The 10,167-nt window shown below is 39.7% G+C and overlaps 1 protein-coding gene across 1 annotated transcript in view; it reads left to right on the top strand.

Annotated features, from left to right (window-relative positions):
• The first annotated feature begins 8,392 nt into the window (after positions 1–8,392).
• The window catches only part of LOC133140423 (zinc finger protein 618-like), a 32,709-nt gene continuing 30,934 nt past the window's right edge, over positions 8,393–10,167 (top strand). The window contains exon 1 of the mRNA XM_061260380.1: positions 8,393–8,473. The gene's annotated coding sequence lies outside the window, so the exon portion shown is untranslated. The remainder of the gene's footprint in view (positions 8,474–10,167) is intronic.

The following is a 10,167-nucleotide window of genomic DNA, read 5'->3' as shown; positions in this document are numbered from 1 at the left end:
TGCATTGCGCTGCGTTAAGACCCAAACAAGGGCGATCTTCAAACCAAAGCAGCGAAAGAGATGAGAAATTTAGACGCAAGAATTACCTTTAACTTCGTTTAGCGGAACGTAATAAAAATCAATGGATATATTTACATATATTTTATCATTACGCAAAGTCACATCGCCTAACTGCCGTGATCAATGCTCACTAAAGTGTCGGTGTCCTATGATGACATAATACGTCTAACAGTAGTTCATCGTTCTTTTTGCTCATATACTAAAACTGGCTTGTGTGTGCCAAATGATAGTACTACACATAGTGTAGTGTGCCGTGTGTAGTGTTTTATTTCGGACACAGCCAGCGTACGTATCTGCAAGTGAATGGTCATTGATGCAAATCTGGTCTTGCTCATTTAGGAAGTCACCTGACCTATAGCTCCAGGTATAAATGAGCTGAATGGGTCAACTGGAGAGTGGGTCTATGAGGGTCAAGGGATCAGGTACTTCATTTAAAGGGCCCTATTTTAAGCCCCCTGAGCATCAAAAAATTCAAACCGACAAATTTGCAGTTTTGTTGCCAGCTCACGCTGTGGGAGATTGGTATGATTGGCTGGTCAGTGCTCTGCCAGTGATGTGTCTATGTCACAATCAACAAAGCAAACCAAGTATGCAACACTCAAACCCCAAAATAGCCTGACCTCTCTCTCAAACACCCCTCTGATAACGGGAAAGATACACTGGATTGGAACCACATTAAATGTTTTCCTCTTTACAGCACCATAAAACATGTGGCTGGCTTACAGTGATTTTGCCACAAAAAATTGAAAAAGCAATTTCACCACTTTTAACATTTCATTGCACTGGATCGTGCTGATAATACGTCTCTCCAATACAGCACAGCAGAGGAATGCTATTCATCTGTTTCTCATACTGCATCTCTCTGTAAGGATGGCAGCATTATGACATCACAATTAATCTATCATGGCATCACGGTCATGCTCTGTTTATTCACGATGACATCAAAAGAATTCTAATGCAATGCATTTGTCTTACCACATGTGCATTACACATAAAAGGCAAATGCAACAAACTTGATGTTTCATTCTGGTGTAGCACAGTGATCAAGTTACAATAGACACAGGCTGTTCTGCAGATAAACCCAAACAGACAAGTGAAATCGGCAGTATTGGCCAGGAAAAATGTATGACAGCCATCATGTCCATAATGATGTGCTTCATGGTTATTTGTTACAGGGTGAGCATGGTACTTTTAGCTTTTGTACAGTGTGTGGATTCTTCATGCTGAGACACATTACTGAACTAACGAAGTGTGTTATGGAACTGTAAACAGCCAAGACGGCTCTCAGGGTAACACAACAATTACTTTGTTTACTATTTTATCGAGAAAAAAAAGTGCCTTTTCTGTTCTGACATCTGGAGTGATTTGCTGCTGAATAACTTTTGTACAAAAATAAATTGAGTCATAGAAATGGTATGAATGACATAGAAATGATTGTAAAAAATCTCTTGCTCCCTGAGTGGTCTCAGAATTAACTGCAATAGCACGTTTTTATCACTAGAGGGCAAAAGGAACCGAAAAAAACAGGTCACCTTCATTCAGCCGAGCTTGTTACATGCTCTTTGTTCAATATTGCTTCCTTGGTATTTTTGTGTAGGCAAAGTAGGGCGTAATGGCGTATAGGACTTTGTTTACGTATAATGTTGTGCAGTTTCGAGTGATGATGCTGCAACGGATTGAGTTACCTTTTTCACCATTAGTGCAATCACATTGACACAAATGCTTAAATCATCAATCCTCCTGTATGTTTTGGAAAAGGGGAACTTGGCAAAGATTAAATCGTGCTGCTGCTGCTGGTATTATACTGCCCTCTAGTGGATATAGCGCGAATTGCACAGGCCTGCTCATCCTGCTCTTATCTGTCATGCTTCCCGTTTCTTTTGCCTTCAATTCAATAAAATCCGCCGATTGACAACAATGGCTCGCTGTTATTCAGAATACCTGAATACTAGTGAAATGATTGGACATTCCAAGAATGGAACAGTGATATTACACTTCCTTTTTTGTTACATTGAGCGACAGAATGATGCAGTTGTGAGGGAACAGACTTGGAACCAGCCCTACAAACAGTAAGCCCAAAGCCAAGTCATATTCCAGAATACCATAATAACTTTAGTGCTGTTCATTTAATTAATTAAATTAAGAAACTGTTTTTTTCCCCCCTCACTGATTAAAGTGGCAACCTATGATTCAGCCTTCTCACATGTTTTCCTTCTTCTGACTGTCAGTGTGGTTTCCTTTTTACGGTCACTTTACTACTTCCATTGTTGTACAGATACTGAAGTGTCACTGCCGGAGGTACGTGTCATGAACACTGCGCACCTCCACACTCGCAACGCAACACTCATTTCATCCATAAGCTTACATGGTCTCTGCGTCCAGTTCTATATAGGGCAGGAGACCTGCTAACTTAAAATAGTATAATATTGAAATGCAAATAGTCTCAGTGGTAATTCCTAGAGAAATGCAAGTGGCAATATGTCTCAGATATGGTACTTTTTAAAGATTGCCACTTTAAAGGGAGCTCAGATTCCTTGGGCATCCTACTGTAAAAGGGTGATCCTCTGCACACTGCACTGTGTGCTCTGGTGCTGAAAAAGCCCATCGTGAAAGCTGGCAGCCGCCATTAAAAGGTTGCATGTGCCACTGAGCAGCTCCCATAGGAATCTATGGAATTAAATTAATTTAATTTAATTAACCTTTATTTATACAGGGTCAGTTGACTGAGCACACAAGCTCTTGTGCAGCAATGCCCTGCTAATGCCCCTCCAAGTAGCCTAACGTGCATGTCTTTGGACTGTGGGAGGACACTGGAACACCCGGAGGAAACCCACACAGACACAGGGAGAACATGCAAACTCCACACCGACATGGGGAGAACATGCAAACTCCACACAGACACAGGGAGAACATGCAAACTCCACACAGACACAGGGAGAACATGCAAACTCCACACCGACATGGGGAGAACATGCAAAGTCCACACAGACACAGGGAGAACATGCAAACTCCACACAGACACAGGGAGAACATGCAAACTCCACACAGACACAGGAAGAACATACAAACTCCACACAGACACGGGGAGAACTTGCAAACTCCACACAGACACAGGGAGAACATGCAAACTCCACAGACTCGGGGAGAACATACAAACTCCACACAGACACAGGGAGAACATGCAAACTCCACACAAACACGGGGAGAACATGCAAACTCCACACAGACACAGGGAGAACATGGAAACTCCACACAGACACAGGAAGAACATGCAAACTCCACACAGACACGGGGAGAACATGCAAACTCCACACAGACACAGGGAGAACATGCAAATGCCACACAGACACAGGGAGAACATGCAAACTCCACACAGACACAGGGAGAACATGCCCCTGAACATGTAGTCTTTTAACCATGTAATTAAATAACATGAACTTTTGCTTTTACTTTGGATTCAGGACATTCGACAGAAATTTGAGATCTGGTCAAAAATACTTTTTTCGCTTTTATTGTGGGCAATACTTGGGGATCCATTTTGTTTTTCAAGGCAGCAAAGGATTTTTGTCTTTTGACTAAAACCAATTGTCAAATGATTACTTTTTCTGTTTCTGTTGTTCTTAATGGTCTGCTTTTGTCAAGTGTGATCTCAAAGTATCAGAAGTGTGCAAGCCTTCTTGGACTTTAAGTATTGCAATGGTCCAGACCAGCGAGAAGGAGAAATCACTTCACCATCCAGAAAAAATTATATCCATGTGATATTGCAAGAACACCAACAGAGATGCAGACCCTTTACTGACACAATGATGTAACAAAACCAAGGGTTTAACAAACAGTCTGGAATCCCTGGAAGCAAAGCAAGAAGATTGAAAGAGAATCTAGGAGTGGGTGGAAACTGGGCAGATGAAATTCAATGCAGCTAACTGTAGATTGGAAACAAAAAAATAAGGCAGGACTATCATATGAGGACACAGATGTCTTCAACTATTAAAAAAGTTTACATGTATATAGCAGAGCTGCAGATTCAAGTTATAGGTTTCTATGCTTACAGTGGGCTCAAAAAGTATTGGCACCCCTGACAGAAAATGAACAAAGAATACTCAAAAAAATTCTAAACAATATATTTATAGACAAACTCGAAATACCAACATGTGATAAATACCGTGCTATATTAATGTTTCAATGGAACCAACAAAAATCATTTACTGATTTAATTAAAAATCAATTTCCTCCTAATCAATGTTTCACAATTATTGGCACCCTTAAAGATTATTGTAAATAACACCTACCAAAATTAAACCAGGTATTAAATTCCACTTATTTAAGTTTATCTATGTGTTAAGGAACTGTATTGAGTGATTACATCACTTCCTGTTTCACTAGGGTATAAAAATGAGGAAACACACATGCAATATCCCTTTGTCACCACAACGATTGAATATACCACTGAGCACTGTCAGAGCCATTATAAAAAAGTTCAAAAGATATGGAACTGTTGAAAATCTCATGGGTAGAGGACACAACTGCATCTTGCCCCCCAGGATACTGAGGAGAATGGTGAGAGAAGCAACAAAATCCCCAAGGATCACAGTGAAAGAATTGCAGGCCTTGGTGGCATCCTGGGGTCATAACCACAGCCTCATTGGAAGGGTTGCCAGAAGAAAGCCTTTTCTGACCACAAGACACAGAAGAAAGCGCTTGGAGTTTGCCAAATGTCATTTACATTATGACTAGAACAAGCTTCTCTGGTCAGATGAGACCAAAATTGAACGTTTTGGTCAGATACAGCATCGGTATGTTTGGCGTAGGAACAGAGATGCATACAAGGAGAAGCACCTCATACCCACAGTGAAATATGGTGGTGGGTCAGTCATGTTTTGGGGCTGTTTTAATTCCAGAGGTCCAGGGGCACTGGTTAGGATTGATGGCATAATGAATTCCAGCAAGTATCAGGCAATTTTGGCTGAAAATCTGGTTCCCTCTGCCAGAAGTCTGGGACTTGGTCGTAGGTGGACTTTCCAACAAGACAATGACCCAAAACACACCTCAAGTTCCACACAGAAATGGTTCCGTGACAACAAAATCAACGTTCTGCAATGGCCATCTCAGTCACCAGACCGCAATCCAATCGAAAACCTGTGGGCTGAGTTGAAGAGGTCAGTTGATAAGCACAAACTCAAGAACGTGAAGGATCTTGAAAGGATATGCAAAGAGGAATGGTCCAAAATCCCTCCAAATGTGTTCCTTAATCTTGTCAAAAATTACAGGAAGAGACTCCATGCTGTTATCCTTGCCAGAGGTCGTTGCACTAAGTACTAGATGAAGGGTGCCAATAAATCTGAAACCTTGATTTTGTTGAAATTTATTTTTTATTAAATGATTGTTATGATTTTGGTTTTTTCCATTGAAACATTAATAAAGTACAGTATTTGGCACATGTTGGTGTATTTCCTTTCTCTATATTTATATTATTCTTTTTTTTTAAGCCTTGTTTGTGCATTGCTGGTGAGGGGTGCCAATAATTCTCGAGCCCACTGTATATACAGCAGATAGTATTTGCAGTTATAGTCTTTTATTTATTGCATTTGTTTATAAAAATGGAAGAACTTTTACTTCTTTTTTTTCACGCTGAAATCTTGTTTTCATGTACACTTTTTGCAGTGCATTGGAGTCGGTCAAAGTAAATAAAAATAACAAACCCGACTGTAAAGTTTTTAAAGCATATCATTAGCACCCACCAAGGATTTTGTCGAGAATTTCATAACGTATTGCTACTGCAGATGTAAAGTAGCGAGCTGCAATTACCTGCTAGTAAAGTGACACTTGGCCTCAGTCACCTTTGCTAATTGTGTTCATGATTGAATATATTTTATAAGCTGTATCACTATAGATTTCATAAAGATGCTACACCTAATTGTTGGTATTTTGGTTTCATGCACATTGTAAAAGCATAAAGAAGGGACAGTAATATAACTTTATGTACATTGTTGTTTTTATTTCCACCAGCTCTTGGTCTTATGCTGGATTTAATTGTACACTATGAAGGAGCAATAGGTTATCTTGAGCTCATTTCGGTGGGGAGTACAGTTATTCAGTACAGTACAATGTGTGTTGTTCTTATGTTGCTAATTTGCATTTTGGGAAAATTTTATTTTGGTTAAGGTTCTTAATGAATAAGAATGTTGCATTACAATTTTAAAATGTACCGTACAGAAGCTCTTCTTTAGTGACTTGTATAAATTGAGATGAATCACTGATTTTTTATTCAAGCATTTATTTAAGCATGATCGCTTTATTAAATAAAATTTTCATCCACAATATTTTCCGAGCATTTTTTTCATCTTAATTTAACTTTTCATAATGCCCAACAAACGGTGAAAAAGGAAAGACAATTGATTACAGTTTTACATCTTTATTCGGAATGTTTTGTCATTAATTTTTTCTTTTGTTATTTATTTTTGCTAATTTATTTACATATTATTACATTACATTAATGCATATGCACATGTCATGAACAAAAATATATATATTTCTCAGCTCAAATGTTTTCAGAAGGGTATTTTAGTGGACTGTTTAGGAGGAATATGAGAATGGGTGTACAGGTGTACGTGTTGCTTGGATATCAGAGTTAAGAAACAGGCAATTTTTACCAAAGGTAAATTTTTCTCTTGTGGCATTGTCATAGGCGGCATGGATGGTGCAGTGGGTAGCACTGCCGCCTCACAGCAAGGAGGTCCTGGGTTCGAATCCCCGTTGGCCGGGGCCTCTCTGTGTGGAGTTTGCATGTTCTCCCTGTGTCTGCGTGGGTTTCCTCCGGGTACTCCGGTTTCCTCCCACAGTCCAAAGACATGCAGGTTAGGCTGATTGGAGAGTCTATAGGTATGAGTGTATGAGTGTATGAGTGTATGAGTGAATGGTGTGTGTGCCCTGCGATGGACTGAGCGACCTGTCCAGGGTTTATTCCTGCCTTTCGTATGCTGGGATAGGCTCCAGCCCCCCTGCGACCCTGTTCAGGATAAGCGGGTTAAGATAATGGATGGATGGATGGATGGCATTGTCATATTTCTCCCTGTATACGTACATACAACTATAATGACAATTTTAAAATAGAAACTGAGAAAGGATGGGTTATTCCATTTTCTTGGTTTTACACATAAAACCTGATACGACCAAAAATAATAACTAACACAAAGTGACAGTGGCACTGCCTACACATTACTTTTTTTCTGGCATAGCTTAGCATACTTCTCAGACCTCCACCACCTGTCACCAGTCCAGATCATAAAGGGTGCCCTCCCACAACCATCCAAGGCTCTCCATGCAAAGCAGGCCTATGTGTCTGTTTCCTACTTCTCATGTCGCACCTAACTGGCCGTCTAGTCACCAGCTTCACAAGATCCGTACAGTAGGTAAATAATGGCCTCTTTTCCCACAGGGGTGGTAAGACCATGCATATAGAAATTACTCAATCTGGACATTATTAGAAATGTGTTCATAAAAAGAACACCAATATTTTGGGACAAGTGTTTAATTGGAATATTATTAGGTGCCATTTTTGACCAAGTCACTATACAGATATATCATCAAGCCATGTGTGGTAGTTGTATACTACTGTAAACTAGTTGATCTTTAAAGTCAATTTCCTCAAGTGCTATGATTTCTAAATAGGTTAAGGCCGACCCACTAAGTCTTGGGATCAGACTGTGGTCATAGTCAACCCTGGCTTGGCCACATAGGACCAGCAGAGTGCCTACTTCAATCAGAGTCTATGTGTGTCCTGTTCACACTGGCAAGTCTGGTATATGTCTACTGAGCAGGTTATTTTGAACAAAATGAAAAGGTGTGCTTTTCATAAATAACAGTACAATAAAGCATGTTCAAATCTATTACAACATGATAAAAATATAATTTCCTTAATTTGCCAATGCAAACTTTGACACAAGAGGGAAATTCAAATAGGCTACCGGTTATAGCCTACTAATAGCCTACTTTTGAAAATATTCTGAATTGCTTTGACCTTGATACAAGAGTATCATACATTTAAAAATTACACTTTTTCAACTGTCCAAATGGCACTTTTTCAACTGCCCAGTGATAAAACGTTTTTATTAGACTACTCTCAACCACGAATAGAATCAGTCAACTTTCTAATTTCCTAAGAAATTTCTTCGTGACTTTCCGATTTTCACAGTTTTCCAGGTCAAAAATATTCAAATGTGATTTACATTTTCCCGTGTAACTTTACGGTCGTTCATCCCTTTGTTTCGTCTGTTCAAAAAAAAAAAAAAAAAAATCGAGTGGAGAAGCGATTCTGCCCTCGTATGATGGCGGACGTGTGTACCCACCGCAACATACACGCACTGCAAGCGGCGGAACAGCGCCCTGTACCGGCTGGACAGTCCGTCTGCTTGAGGTAGCACACCCGGAAGAACATTCATGGATACGGAGATAGATTTTCCTACTAGGGAATAAGGATAACCAAGTGGGAATCGTCCGTGTTATCAATTTAATTCTAGAAACAAACAAACAAACAACAAAAAACACTCGTGCCGTCCGCCCAGGTTTATTTGTGGAGACCGCTCGCGAGCCTAACCGCATGAGCCGCATCCTTTTGGGAGGTAACTAGCTAACACTGTTACTGTACTTATTTTTTTTTTCTGATTTAGCCTATCTCGACATTTTTACACTGGAATGCACTACTCTGGGCTGGCGGTAGTTTTCAAGCCGCCCGACTTTGATGTGCCATAAAAAATGCATAAATGAATTGTAACCTAACTATAGAAATCAAGATATGCATGTGTGTGTAAAAACATCCGTTTACAGTTCTCATTAACGGAATCAACTTTTGTATTAGTATGTATATAGCTAGCGCTTGTTACTTTAGGAAACGATCTTTTGCCTTTTGCACAACTATCAGAGCTCGCGTATGGAATGTTACTGTAATTGGAGCGCTATCGGTAACACAAAAAGCACGCGCGGCCATATTCACTGGCATTTCCCCATACAATTTTGGAGTTCTTATTTATGAACGTATGGAACATTCCGCATGTGCATAGAAACATATGTTTTTTTGGCCGTTTGTGATGCCGAGTGCATTTTCGATTATACACTATTGAGTTTTAATGCATTGTTTTTGGAAATGTCGCCTTGTAGCTTACATGCTACTAAAGGTTGGTTTCTAAAGATAATTTCATACTAAATTGGCGCCATCTGTCGGGAATTTTAAAAATCCAACAAAAAATTAGAAATAATTTTTTTTTTACAGTAACAGTTTTTTTCGATTGTGCACCTTTTCCACGCTATAATGTATTGTGGGGGAAAATATAATTCATATTTTTACATTGGACTTGATTATTGTGACATGCAGGAACTATAAGCAGGATGTGACGATTTTTTTATCTATGTTTTCAGACCATTTATGGTAGCACGTCCAGATTTATCAGCATGGCATTATTCATAATTTGCACTGTTATCGCTTCAGCCTTCTATGTGAAATAAGATGCAAAGTGATTATCTTTTGAGAGACTAGAGCACACTTTCTGAAGAAATATCAAATTGAAAAGAGGTTCATTCAACAGTAGTTTGCAACGGACAAAATGTGTCACAGCTTATTATCTCAAACCTTTTCTTGATATTTGTTGTACGTGGATTTCCTTAATCTCACGAAAAACTGTTCAGAAGCTCACATCATTCGCTTCTGCATATGGGGTATGGAGATTTGACTTGTGTGGCTGCGATGGATCCCATCTTCCCCGACCTTTACCTGCCTCTGTTAAGTCATTGTGCTCCTGCTTGGATGGTGGAAAGGGGGTAACTTCAGACTGAGTGGTTACAGTGCGGTGTGAGTTATGTACAGTATGAAACCCCGTGGAATTACTGCTGAGCTGTGCTTCTGGAGTGTGTCCAAAGGTCTAAATCTTTTAGTGGAAGATGACGTGGAGGCGAGTGACTAAATTTTTTAGAAAATGAAGTGTCGGAAGGTGCTAGGATCTTAGCCGTTTTCTCTGCACGCTGCATTTGTGAGAATTTATTCACCGTTGAACCTGGCAGTGGAAAATGTATGTATGTCGAAATTTCACTTCCCCTTTGAAATTTCACTTAGTTCTG

This window comes from Conger conger, chromosome 11, assembly GCF_963514075.1.
Source record: "Conger conger chromosome 11, fConCon1.1, whole genome shotgun sequence".
Taxonomy (NCBI): Eukaryota; Metazoa; Chordata; class Actinopteri; order Anguilliformes; family Congridae; genus Conger; species Conger conger.
The sequence above is the reverse complement of the archived record's forward strand: the minus strand, read 5'-3'. Positions and strand labels throughout refer to the sequence as shown.